Source organism: Macrobrachium nipponense, chromosome 27 (assembly GCF_015104395.2).
Source record: "Macrobrachium nipponense isolate FS-2020 chromosome 27, ASM1510439v2, whole genome shotgun sequence".
In the NCBI taxonomy this organism is placed as follows: domain Eukaryota; kingdom Metazoa; phylum Arthropoda; class Malacostraca; order Decapoda; family Palaemonidae; genus Macrobrachium; species Macrobrachium nipponense.
The window spans coordinates 37,870,518-37,885,067 of NC_087216.1; the positions used below are offsets into that span (position 1 = coordinate 37,870,518).

Consider the following 14,550-nt stretch of genomic DNA (forward strand, 5'->3'; position numbering starts at 1 on the left):
AAGCAGTAGACATGCTCACTATTAGCATCATTCAGCATATTGTTATTGTGGCGAAGATGCAGTATCGATTTCAGTTTTGAAATCAGAACACTATTAATCTTATACATTATATAAAGTAGAAACGATTTTGTTTGCTGTTAAGAATGCTTAGTAAGTAGGCTTATAGCTTTTAGTTTGGTCAACAAGCATCATCTTTTAAAAATGTTACTGTGAAAGTATTTCAGGACGACATAAACGAGCTTCCTATGCTGAGGCAGCACTCTTTCAAGTATTAGCTTTGCAACATCCATCCAGGGATCCTCAGATGACTCATTTACACAATTCGTATTCGACAACGCTGATGTGAACATTTGCACCATTGATGGAGTCAACACGTTCCACAGCCAATCACTAGATTAGAGAAAATCCCCAGTGCATCCTCTGTTGGACAGCTTGGTCGTGTTTCCATTAAAGCCTTTGCAAATAAAAGTGCAGGAGGATTGCTGCATATAAAAGTTACGGATTTAGCAAGTATCAATCCAGTTTCCACTGCTGTATCACTAACAACAACGGAACTCCTATGGCTACTTGGAAAATGGCAAATAAAGACTCAGGGTTGAAATGGTTACCTTGGAGAAATGTAGTACTGGGCACTTGCCATATGATGTGTCCCAGATCTCATACCTTCCCTTTACAAATGCTCCACCTACCGATTATGACACCATATGCACAGTACTTGACCAAGCTTTAGGGAAATGCAAAGAACTGAAACAACAAAGTTGCTTTGTTACTTTTGATCAACCTTTGTATATACGTATATCAAGGCTTGTGACATTGTTGCAAAATGCGGTGGTCGAGATTCACACCTAAGTAAGGTTATTGTACGCACGTCTTGGTGGTTTCCACATATTGATGTCCTTTATGCGTGCATTAGGTTTCATCATTAATGGAAGTGGAATAAAAGGACTTTTTAGTAATGTTGATGCAAATGCATCGGTTGACAAAATGTTAACTGGGCACGCTCATTCAAGAGCACTCAGGGTAAATACTAGCACATGTTACACTTTCTACATTAATCTTGAGTGAAACTGATGTCTCCTGATGAACGATCAACAACAAAAGCAGCTTTACGAGAGATTTACAGTGAATTAATACAAAATGTGCTTTGTAAGTTCAATGGTACCTTGAGTTTGATGAAGAGTAAAGGTGCCACTACATAACTCCGGGTGCATTACTTTGAAATGGTAACACTGGTTAGACAGTTTATCGAATCAGAGCTCTTAAGGCAACTGGAAATTACACCTAGAAACTATTCAAAAAAATGCTACCCTACTTTCATGCCGGTGGTCATTTTTGTATGCAAAATCAGCTCAATTGTATTTACAAGACATATATGACTTAAAGGATTGTATTACCCCCAAGGAATTTGAAGATTGTTTTTTTTTTTTTTTTTTTTTTTTTTTTTTTTTTTTTTTTTTTTTTTTTTTTTTTTTTGTTTTTTTTTTTTTTTCTTCTTTCTTCTTCTTTTCTTCTTCTTCTTCTTCTTCTTCTTCTTTCTTCTTCTTCTTCAATAAGGCGGTCAGAGAAGTTTTGGTCTGGGATCTGGTCTGGCATGGCAATTTAAGACATTGATGCGGTCGATGAAGAACTTTGGTAGACTGACACATGGGAGAGGAATGACCGACTCGATGCTAACCAAATGGGTTCTTGGAATGCATTCACTATGTCCTAAGCCAGAAAAAGGGGGAAGGCCACCATTGTGAGACGATTTTCGAAACTACATAAGGAAACCTTTTCACAATAATGGCACGCTTAAACGGTGCAACGTATCACAAAAATGAATAGAAGAGATTTTATAGAGAATTTTATGTAGATTGTTTTATGTATTGACATCTTTCTCTCTAACGTGAGTCCCAAGCGAGATATTTGCAAAATACTTCTTTCTGCCGTTCTTTAAAGATGGCGGCCAAGGGGAGGGGGGGGGCGAATTAATGTTAGTAAGTAACCTATTATGAAGACAATAAAGCTTATACAGCTTTCCTTGATTTTTCCCTTATTAAGCCCCCATTGACTGGCCTAACTGTTATTGACGCTCAATCGTTTCTGGTATAAGGTCAGCTCAATCTAAGTCGGACAGATCAGACAGACAGGATGTGGTTGGTTCTGGATAATTTTCAAGATTGAGATTAGTCCAGTGGTAGAAATCCAAAACCATATAAGTCATTTATTACAGACTTTTTCTCATGGTAGTTACTAAAAAGTGTGCAAAGAAAAATTTCTGCTGAAATCATTGTGGTTCAGCTAACAACTGCTGTTGAGAGTACGCAGAGTAGTTCCGCGCCCAATTACAATGTGAGCTTCTTGTACAATGGTTCTTCGAAACAAGGCCGGTTATTTTTGTTAGTTCAAAATGGATAACTGGTAATGAGTGAGGGGGGCTATTCATGTAGTAGATTTTTGTTAAGAATGAGAACCTCGCTCATTTGCTTGCCCTTTCCAAAAGCGTGTTTTCTTGGTTATAGGTCTTGTCGGTGCGATATTAAGCCCATACTACTATTCTGTTAAGGAAATAGAATACACTAAACTCCTTGATAACTAAAATGAGTTAGAGATAAAAAAAATAGAATAAAATAGGGAAGATAACAACAGTTCAAGAAGCATTTGGGTATATACCAATTACGTGAACATGGTATCCCCAGTCAAGCTAAGTATGCTTGCACGGAAGAAAGGTATCTATCTATTTATCTGTCTGTCTATATGTGTGTGAGAGAGAAAGATGATGCGCAAGTAACGGTGTGCCATATATTTTTCCACATAATGAAGCTGCATTCCCCCCCCCCCCCCCCCCCCCCCCCCCCCCCCCCCCCCCCCCCCCCCCCCCCCCCCCCCCCCCCCCCCCCCCCCCCCCCCCCCCCCCCCCCCCCCCCCCTCCCCCCCCCCCCCCCCCCCCCCCCCCCCCCCCCCCCCCCCCACCCCCCCCCCCCCCCCCCCCCCCCCCCCCCCCCCCCCCCCCCCATAAAAAAAAAAAAAAAAAAAAAAAAAAAAAAAAAAAAAAAGCGGTGCGTTTCTTTGCTTTCCTTGCCGGTTAACCTGACAAGTGCTAGATTCACCTTAAGTCTTCTTTCATGGGTTTGGTTAAAAATGACCACCCTGGCCGATTTAAGCAAGTCTTGGGATGAGGCTGCTAGCCCCATGAACTTGTGTTTCTATATTTAACCCGCAGAGTCGCCGGAATACTATTAACCCGAGTTAGCTCTGGTATGTAGAGGCGCGGGGAAATGGTTCAGTTGCTCTTGCTCGCGTTGGTCAGGCGAGATTCGTGACCACTAGACCTCAAGGTCCCTGGAGGATAACATACAACTTTCCACACAACACAAAACACGTAGCAGAACTTAAGGCTAAACAACATACGCCTTCATTTCAACAAGTTGGTTGGTGCATATAAACATGCTTGGCTATGATTATGTTCACTGCTGCCGTTTCTAAGGAAGTTATAACTAATGCATAATGTGTTTTATTACATGATGGGAACCGATTTCCATAGACGCATACACGTGAAATAATATATATATTATATCACGTGATAATATATATATATATATATATATATATATATATATATATATATATATATATATATATATATATATATATATTATATATATATATATATATATATATATATATATATATATATATATATATATATATATATATATATATATATATATATATAATATATATATACATATATATATATATAATTAGCGAATACCACGGGAAATGAAAGTCAGGAATCCAAGCGCTTTCGTCTTTATTCAGACTCGTCAAGGAGCTACTGAAGTACAATCGGAGAGGAAGGCCTCAGGTCAAACAAGATCAGAATACCAGATGGTTAATTATCAAAAGGGTAAAAATTAAAAGGGATAATCCAGGATTATCGGATATCACACGGTCACAAACTTAAACAGATTCTGACCCTAACCGAAATTACAAAGTATCTTTATAGTCCAAAACATGTAAAAACTGAATATAATTGTGATTGCTGTATATTTATCTACAACTTTTTCATATGAAAGCATCAAGTTTAAATAAACCAAGACTTAAATTTAGAACATTTCTGTATTATTTGACTTGATAAAACAAGATTCAATGATATTCCTTTTAACTGTGTCATTACATGGGACTAAGGCTCTGCTTGACACCAGTTAATAGGATGGTCTAAATCTCTCGTATGTACAAATAATGCATTCGATATTTGCCCAGTTTCTCACAGAATATTGATGTTTGCTTAAGACGCTGTGAAAGAGATTTGCCAGTCTGTCCGTAATAGATTTTATCACCACCTTTTTGCAAGGAATTTCATATATGCAGCCTGGAAGATCTTTAGGAGAATTTTTGATTACTAAACTCTTGACATTAATATTACTGAAAAACAACATTTATGTTAAAAAGCTTTAAAATTCTAGGAATATCTAAAACCTTTAATCATAATGGATAATTTAGAATGTTATGCTTACTAAATTTCAAGTTTGTCATTAGTTGAATAAAATGTTTTCTAGCTCTTTTCCATGCCACATCTACAAAAGTCCTTGTGGGATTTAAGTTTCAATGCAATATCATAAATAGTTTTTAATTTCAGCGTCAATAAATTGCGGGCTACAGACACGTAAGCCCTTAGGAAACATCCCAGAAAAAAAAGAGAGAATTTAACATTTTGATGGTGATTGGAGTAGTAATGAACAAAAGAGGCAATATTAGTTGATTTTCGAAGACTGAAAAGGTGAAATTTCTTATCATTTCTATGGACAGTTACATCAAGAAAATTCAAAATTACAATTTCTTTCTTCCTCTACAGTAAATTTTATAGAAGGGACTAAATTATTGAGATTATTAAGGAATTCCTGGAGGTTTTCGTGAACTGGCCAAATACAGAAGATATCATCCACGTATCTAAACCAAATAACTTTTTGGGGCAAGATTCTTGGTAAGAGTTTTGTCTCAAAAAATTCCATGTAAATATTGCTAAGGACAGGAGATTAAGGGATTACCCATGGCCATGCCAAACTTTTGTACAAAAAATTCCCCATTGAAAGAAACAAAATTTACTATCTTTGATACATAACCTTATGAGACTAATGAGATTTTCTACACTTAAGGGAATGTCATGATGCTCTAATTCCTCTTCAAATATTCAAGTAAGTCATCTACAGGCACTTTTGTAAATAAAAGAGACAACATCAAAACTAACCATATTAAAATCATAATTCAAATGTAAACTATTCAATTTGTTTATAAAATCAACATTGTTTTTAACATTCGTGTTAGAAATATTTCCTACCAAAGGAGTAAGAATTTTTACAAGCCATTTAGATAAATTATACGAAACTGACCATCCTATTAACTGGAGTCAAGCAAGAGCCTTAGTCCCATGTAATGACACAGTTAAAAGGAATATCATTGAATCTTGTTTTATCAAGTCAAATAATAGAAATGTTCTAAATTTAAGTCTTGGTTTAAACTTGATGCTTTCATAATGAAAAAAGTTGTAGATAAATATAAGCAAACAAAATTAAATATATTCAGTTTTTACATGTTTTGGACTATAAAGATACTTTGTAATTTCGGTTAGGGTCAGAATCTGTTTGTTTTAGTTGTGACCGTGTGATATCCGATAATCCTGGAATTATCCCTTTTCAATTTTTACCCTTTTGATAATTAAACCATCTGGTATTCCTGATCTTGTTTGTACCTGAGGCCTTCCCTCCGATTGTACTTCAGTAGCTCCTTGACATGATTCTGAATAAAGACGAAAGCGCTTGGATTCCTGACTTTCATTTCCCGTGGTATTCGCTTATTTATGAAGTCACGTGCATCTACTGTGATTTTTTAAGCATATATATATATATATATATATAATATATTGTGTGAGTGTGCTACAAACCACAAGAACGTAGTGTTAACATGAAAAGCAAGAAAGAAAAATGGAACATGGTTTATGAATCCTGACCAGTGAAGGCATAACCAAGAATACTGTTGCATAGGTAAAAAACTATTAGTGACTAGAGCTTGCCTAAAATTTTGCCTGTTAAGACCAATAAAACAACTGACCATTATATTACGAATTTTCTTTAAGCTGGATTCTGTTATACTTCCAACATATTAGTATAAAAAAAGCTTTTTACAACCTGTCCAGCAGATAGAATATTGTTTTCACGAACAGTGATTAACATTACATTTTTAATCTATACGTATCATGTTATTTATGAGTGTTCTTTGTCGTTGTATTATTGTTCTTGATAACTGCCTCGTTCATTCGATAAAACCTCAAATGAAATGGGGCATCATTTACCATCATTACTAAATTTGTACATACCCTACAGGCAAGATATAACGTATTATTGTTCTTGATAACTGCCTCGTTCATTCGATAAAACCTCAAATTAAATGGGGCATCATTTACCATCATTACTAAATTTATACATACCCTACAGGCAAGATTTAACGTTATTACGTTTTTTTCTTCGCTCTCAATGCACTGTCAAAAGTCGACTTTGACTCGCTGATTGATTTTATTAACTATAACCAGGGCAGTCTTCAAGGGTAGGGTGGTCATATTCCATTTCTTTGGTGAATTTTATTGAAGGCTCCAGTTCACTTAATTGACTAACGAAAGTAATCACATTTTCGACCCTTGACCACCGATTCAAGTACGCAGGATGTCGTCAACACAAGTAAATCATATTGCTTTCTGTGTAATAATATTTTTTTATATATATTTTGCTATACAGAAATCCTTATACATGCTGTTTAAACTGGAGTTAGAGGATTCCCCCCCAAAGGAACATCAACAATTTTGAAAGTCTGAGTTCCCCTTGCAGTCAAGTTTTGACTCTTACATATAGTACTTCAATAAGTTTAGGTGTTTGATCGTCAAGTTATCAGATGGAAATTCTGATGTATTATCTTTATTCTGGCGAATAAAGATAATACATCGAAACTCACAAGCCTAGAATCGCTGTTAACCAGATATATTTTATCGAGTCTACATTTTTCTTAATGTTGGTTATCAGAAATGGTTCTAACCCTTACAGATATGGTTGAAATTAATCATTACACAGTCCAAGGGATATGTTGCATAAATCCTTGTGTATTCTGACCATTTAAAAGACTTCGTTTTTTTTTTATCTTCATTTACCAGAGGGGTTACTTGTCAACTTCGTCATACGCATGTTGCCATTACTCTTCGGTTCATTTATGGTTAATGAATATTTTTGGGGTTAGTTTGGAGACCTTCTGGTTTTAATTCTCGTGATTAAGTTCACAACTTCACAAGAACTTTCATGGCACTTCTCCAGATAACTAAGTAACATTAAGAGGGTAGTAAATAACTAACGATAAACCGCATCTAACAAAAGAAGGTATCTTCGTTTGTTGCAAAGTTCAGTAGTCAGTGTATCCTTATCTCTTACAGTATCAAGCAATAGGATATTTAAATTTGGTGAAAATGCCTTAATACATTATTTTGATATATGCTCGCACTCTTAATTAAATTAATTATTTGGGCCGTACAAAATGTATTTTCATACAAGTTTCATAATCATTTATTTGTATGAGAACATTGGAAATGCTGAATATTTTTATTTACAAAGCAATTTTTTTCATGTAATGTACATTTGGTATTGCAGGCTACATTTATTTTCTTTTGTGATTATCATACTCTTTCTCCTTGCCCAGCGTTTGGAGGGGCATAAGATTCCCAACCGTCCTACATGGGTTACGTCCACGCAGAAAGTGCAGGCGCAAAAAAAAAAAAAAAAAAAAAAAAAAGTTCGAAAGTGAAAATCACTGAGAAACGAAAAAAAGAAACTTTTCAGCGTTCACTTCATAATGGAACGCATTCCCCAATGTCCATTAATTCACGGTGACGTTCGTTCATTCTCCGACATTCTCTCACTTTTCCCGTAGAAGAGAGATTCGAATCGGATTAAAGTAGTTCTCGTACTTTTTTTCTTTTTTTTCATTCTTTTTTCGTCTGGTGTCACGCACGGAAGACAGGCAGAGAAAGAAAGGTACGGTCCGTTTTCTCTTTCCGTTTTCTATACCTTCATCACTGGAAAGTCTCTGTTTTAATGTCATGACGTGTAATGATGAATCGTCCTCGCAGTGTTTTTATTAATTGACGAAGTGTTATTTACAGATTCTTTTCCTGTTAAATAACATGTACCAGTTTTATCTTAAAGACAGGCACATATAGGTAGGTGATAAGTTCCGGGATAATATTTCTTTTCTTTTTGCTTCGCTCGCTTTTCCTGGTTTCCCGCCATTTCCATTCAGTCATGTTGAGCGTGACTCATACGTGAAGTCGCCAGGCTCTCTCTCTCTCTCTCTCTCTCTCTCTCTCTCTCTCTCTCTCTCTCTCTCTCTCTAATCTTCTTTTCGCTCAAGGGCACGAGTTCAGGGAGTTTTCAGATTTTCGTCGTTTTCCCTCTACGTCAGAGATGGAAAAAATAAGAGAATTTTAACTGAGGTGATTCCACAGGGGACGAGTATAAAAATGATTTAGTAAATAGTATATGTAATATTTATATATTAAATCAAGCGCGGGCGCGCGTCTGTACGCACGTTTTTGTGAAGAAGCATCGCGCTAATGCCACATGTGGTGGTAGACCATTGACCGATCCTAACTTGTGCCTCCGAAATCCCGGATGCAGTGGACGTTGCTTGTGAACAGTTCACAGCATGCAGTATTATAGGCGCACGTGATTTCGTCACAGCAAACGGGATGAATTTTTTGTTGGAGATACAGCAGCCTTCGAGCTTTAAGAACTGAGGCTTTGGTTTGGTGGTTAAAAAAAATGGTGGGTGGTTAATGCGCGTTTTCGACTGACTGAATACTTTACTTAATTTTCCTCCTTGCTTAGTTAGATCTTGTCTTTCTCCATACTTCTGTTTTCATTGTGTTCCCCCTGACAAAGCTCGCTAGTTTCTCATTGTTTAATTCTTTCTCATTGCAATTTAGCCTTTCGTTAAATCTCTCTCTCTCTCTCTCTCTCTCTCTCTCTCTCTCTCTCTCTCTCTCTCTCTCTCTCTCTCTCTCTCAGCACAACCAGTGTTTACAAACCAATAACTTTGAGTTTTTTAATCTATCTGTCTAAATTATACTCGTTCTCAGTTGACAAACTTAAGAGTTTTGCAGTGAAGGAGCAGTTCTGTTATTTCTTGATGCAATTGTGGAAATTGAGCAGAAACACCATTAAAATCCGTTAATGGTAGATTGCTATTTATTATATCAGTGTTAATTGGCTAAAAAATCGGCTGAAATCCGTATTAGTTGTTTAGTTTTCTGTAAAAGATAACTATACGTCTGTCTATCCGCCCTCAGATCTTAAAAACTACTGATGCAGAGGTCTGCAAATTGCAATGTTGATCATCCACCATCCAATTATCAAACATACCAAATTGCAGCCCTCTAGCCTCGGCATTTCAAAAACTTTTAAGGTTAAAGTTAGCCATGATCGTGCATGTGGCACCATTATAGGTACCAAAACGCACGCCACCACAGGGCCATGACTGGAAGCTTCATGGGTGGCGGCTGCACAGAAAACTCGATTGCGTTGAAGAAAATACGTCGGCTCCGCTGAAGTTGTTCAGTTCTTCTTTAGAAAACTGGATCAAATGAAACCTGCAGTTCTTCAGCCGACGTTTCTCTCTCTCTCTCTCTCTCTCTCTCTCTCTCTCTCTCTCGTGTTTTAAACTTTGGAATCATTCTGACTCTCTATTGAGGCATTTTGTCTTTCAATTTGAAGTTGCATGGCCGCCAAATTGAAAAATGTCTTTCCTGTGTTTTACGACCGAAAGACATAACATGACTTCAGGTAATTAAGAGTGGGGAGCTTAGCATCTTTGTCAGTAGTAAATTTCCATGACCAAATAAATGGTCAGCGTGACCTTATTCTTTCAATATAAGTGTAGACGCCCAAGAAAATATATTGCACCATTGAAAAAAATATTCCTGGCTAATAAATACTGGCACCTTTGGGTAGGTCGCGTTAATAGATTTGACGATATTTAAGAAACCCATTTCGGAGACGCTTCCATGACATGCCAAAATGAGGTTCATGCAAACGACATGACATGCCAATATTTTGGCTTGAGGAAATTTCAAATATAACTCAGTTGCTTCTCCGCACTTAGTCTACATGACAAATGTTTAAACGCCTACCACAAGTAAAACAAACAAACAAAAAAGAATTGAATTTTGGACAATGCATTTGACTCAATTTCTCTGTTGGGATGTAATTCTGTTTTATTGAAGCATACTTAAGATTCTTTGCGGTGTCTCTTCGACCCCTAGCTGCAACCCCTTTCATTCCTTTTATTGTACCTCTATTCGTATTCTTTCTTCCATCTTACTTTCCACCCTCTCCTAACAATTGTTATTGTTTCACAGTGCAACTCCAAACTTTTCGTCCTGTTGCACATTTGAAACCTTTTTTACTGTCAGTTTCCGTTTCAGCGCTGAATGATCTCATAGGTCCCAGTGCTTGGTGTTTGGTGTGTAAATTCTATGTATAGTCTACTTAAATGCATCGATGAAGGAAAACTTGTCACTAAATTTTAATGTATGTAAAATCTACGCAAGCATCGCTTGCGAAATGATGTTTGGGACTAATACAGTCGAGTCATGCTTAGGATGCGCAAAACATCGTTTTCTGCTCAACCTTCCGTTGTTATATGTTGAAGGCTTTATTTACCCAGCAGCTAGCTACCAAATAGTGACTTCTTATGTTTCCTTACTTTGTCACCCATTGTTACAAATCTGCCTTGCTTTCATGATGCCTGTTTCCAACTGTTTTCCTGACTGCTGCCTTCTGAAAGATGAAAATGCCGTGTTCACCCCGCTGCCGATTACTGACGCATAAGGAATTGATTTTGTATCATCCTGAAACTGAGGAACAAAATGGGAACACATAGGTGACTATTCAAGAAAGTATTAAGAGTATTGTCGATTTTCATAAAACCCGGCTGGCACAACAGGAACGTCCATCTGTTTTCAGAACGGGGTTTCCACAGATCAAAATCTGTAAGTGAACTTGAAACCCTAAACCATCAGTTTGGTGTGAGAAAAGAATGCTTTCTCTCTCTCTCTCTCTCTCTCTCTCTCTCTCTCTCTCTCTCTCTCTCTCTCTCTCTCTCAGCCTAACCTAACCCATGCGTAATCTACATATTTTCGAAGACTACTTCGATTTCATAAAATTTCCCCCGTAGGGGGCTAGTGTCGTCAGTGCACCGCACATGGTGTACTATAGACATTAAGGGTCTTAGTAGCGTCCCTCCGGCCACTAGCTGCAACCCCTTTCAATCCTTTTACTGTACCTCCATTCATATTATCTTAATTCCTTCTTGCTATTCTCCTTCTATTAACGATTATTTCACAGTGCAATTCTGAGGTATTCCTGCTACACCCTTCAAATCTACCTACTGTCACTTTCCTTTCCAGCGCTGAATGACCACTGGCCTTTGGCCTAAACTCTGTATTCCATTCCATTCATCGACTACACCAGAAACTGTCCAACTTAGGCTCTTCCCAGTCTGGTGAAACAATTATCACCTTCTGGCGAAGCTGGTTCACTCTGTGCGAAGCTTTGGCATAACTCTTGTATGCAGCCTGAAGTGAAAGAGGATGGTCGCACCCTCAACGTTATAGAAACGAGTAGCTGGGCAAACAACACCTTCTTCACTATACGTACTCGGTTTTTTCCATCTGTCCACCCGCCTGTGGTGATCGTACATGGCAACACTGCGTCCCGGGCTTTAAATAGTTACGCTATGTGTAAGTTTTAGGTGAATAAACGGATATCTGGGTGTACATTTTCAACTGAAAAGTGTTCTGATAATTTACTGTATGTGAATTACACTGTTAATATTCGAAATAGGATATTGTTGTTATTGTTAAATATAAACTGCTTTTTCGGGGTGGCGAATGGAACAGTCAGACGCAAATTGCATTAAACAGATGCTAAACCAAGTTACGTCATATCGTATGTGGCTAAAACACACTTTATAAAAATTAAAGCTATACGGATATACTCAAGTGTAATGAAGTAACACGTAGCTTAGTAGCAGAGTAGGTGTGGTCCAATAAAGTTGACATCTTGCCGTAATGAACAGCGAGAGAAGCAATTTTCCCGCCACTGCGTCTGGCTGTTCCATTCGCCACCCCGAAAAGGCAGCTTACATTCAATAATAACAACAATATCCTATTTCGAATATTAACGGTGTAATTCGCATACAGTAAATTATTAAAATACTTTTCAGTTGCAAATGTACACCCAGATATCCTTTAATTTATCTAAAACTTACAAATGCGTAACTATTTAAAGCCCGGGACGCAGTGTTACCTTGAGTGAGCACCACAGGCTGGTGGGGACAGATGGGATAAAACCGAGTATAGGTATCTTATTCTTTCTTCATCTTCACATAGATTTTGGTTGTCGGGTATTTTAGTGAATGGATTATAGTATTTAGGCCAAAGGCCAAGCTCTTGGACCTTTGAGGTCATTCAACGCTGAAACGAACATTGACAGTAAAAGGTTTGAAAGGTGTAACACAGGAAAACCTCACAGTTGCACTAGGAATCAACTGTTAGGAGAGGGTGAAAAATAAGATGGAAGAAGGAAGACAATATGAAAGGAGGTACAGTAAAAGGAACGAAAAGGGTTGCAGCTAGGGGGCCGGAGGCATGCTGCTGCAAAACCATAAGACTGTCAGGTATTTAATAATGACATCATTGTATTTGTTTATTTATTTTAGGACGTTTTATTGTCAGATTGGAAAAATTCTTTCAAGCTCATTTTCACTTCTACCTCGGATTCCACTCAATACTTACTCTGTGGAAGGAAGAGGGGCGGTGTTAGTGCCGTCAGTGTACCTCATACGGTGCAATGTAGGCATTACTTATGGTTCTTTGCAGTGTCTCTTCGGCCCCTACCTGCAACCCCTATCGTTCCTTGTACTCTACCTCTGTTCATATTCTCTTGTCCTTCTTCCTTTCCACCGCCTTCTAAAGGTGGTTTCATAGTGCATCAGCGAGGTTTTCCTCCTGTTACACCATTCAAACCTTTTTACTTCAAATTTCCGTTTCAGCGCTGAAAGACCTCATAGGTCCCAGTGGTTGTGGCCTTTGGCTGAGACTCATGTTCAATTTAATTCCATTCCAGTCGGTAACTTTCGTGCTTCTGGGAGAGCAGAATTCATAAGAAGACTTGACTTTTCGAGAAACTTGTTTTTTATTGCTGCTTTCGAAACAAAGTTTACCGAAATAGTGGCGAGGCGTCATTTCAGTAATCTAAGTGCCCACAAGGCTGGCTTGTCCAGGCTTTTAATTATAATTAAATCAACTGCATATTTGAAAGGAGCTTGCGAAAAGGGTGCTAGTTTTTGTTCACTACAATAACGGATCGGCGTCGTCAGCTGACAAATAAGCAAACTAAGCAGCTCAGTTTGCTTTTGCAGACGAAAACTTAGGTGGGGAATCATCGCTGTATCCTGTGTAATGATAAAGCATTTGTAAAATCAGTGATATCTGAAAGAAAACGCGGGATTTTTTGCTCCCACAATAAAGCTGGACAACATAATAATTATGGTAAAGGAGAAACAAAAAGGGACAAGACTTGATGAGGTGGAGGTTAAACTTTTCATTTTATTTAGCAACTTTCTTTCATCCTTCAGCTGTTTTGGAATACTCACCTGTAGCTGTAACGCGTTCTGTTGCAAAAGGCGGGTCCATTGCTCACCGGCTTCGTTCAGCTTCCTTTTTTTACATTGCTCTCCGGCTGCGTTCAGCTTCCTTTTTTTCCATTGCTCTCCGGCTGCGTTCAGCTTCCCTTTTTTTTTCCTTCAGGATAAACTGAGTGCTGAATTGTCGAGTTGAGTTGAATATAGAAATTAGACCAAAGGCCAAGAACTGGGATCTATGAGGACATTCAGCGCTGAAATGGAAATTGCCAGTAAAAGGTTTGAAATGTGTAAACAGGAGGAAATCCTCGCAGTTGCACTATGAATCAAGTGTTAGGAGAAAGTGGAAAGTAGGATAAAGAAAGGGAAGATGAACGGAGATACTGTAAAAGGACCGAAAGTGGTTGCTGCTAGGGGCAGAAGGCACGCTGAAAAAACCTTACGTAATGTCTACAGTGCACCGCATGAGGTCCACTGACGTCACTACCCTCCTACGGGGGCTGAGTTGTCGAGCCGTAGGCCTTCTCGTCAAAAACACGGGACCGAAAAATATGGAAAAATCGCCCAATGAAGAATATTGATAAATATATAAATGGCCCGTAAATGCATCTTCAGCGATTGACAGTATCTGCATTGTGGTCTCCTGTGCTGTCGGCCATCTCCCAAGACTTGTGAGGCAAATGAAAGACATCAGTTGAAATTTTATTTGATTAACATCTTCCCTCGAAAGCCTTGCCAGTTAAAGCAAGTTTGTCATACAACGATCCTTTTTTATGGAAAGGCGAGAGGTATTCCCGACTGGTCGTCAGAATTTTAAGCAGGTGCTTCTTA

General features: G+C 38.1%; 1 long non-coding RNA gene across 1 annotated transcript in view; it reads right to left on the reverse strand.

The window, feature by feature from the left end:
• Nucleotides 1–12,772: 12,772 nt before the first annotated feature.
• The window catches only part of LOC135201033 (uncharacterized), a 3,330-nt gene continuing 1,552 nt past the window's right edge, over nt 12,773–14,550 (reverse strand). The window contains exons 1-2 of the long non-coding RNA XR_010311440.1: nt 13,732–14,550; nt 12,773–13,530 (exon numbers count right to left, since the gene is read on the reverse strand). The exon at nt 13,732–14,550 is cut by the window's right edge and continues 1,552 nt beyond it. This is a non-coding gene — a long non-coding RNA (uncharacterized LOC135201033). The remainder of the gene's footprint in view (nt 13,531–13,731) is intronic.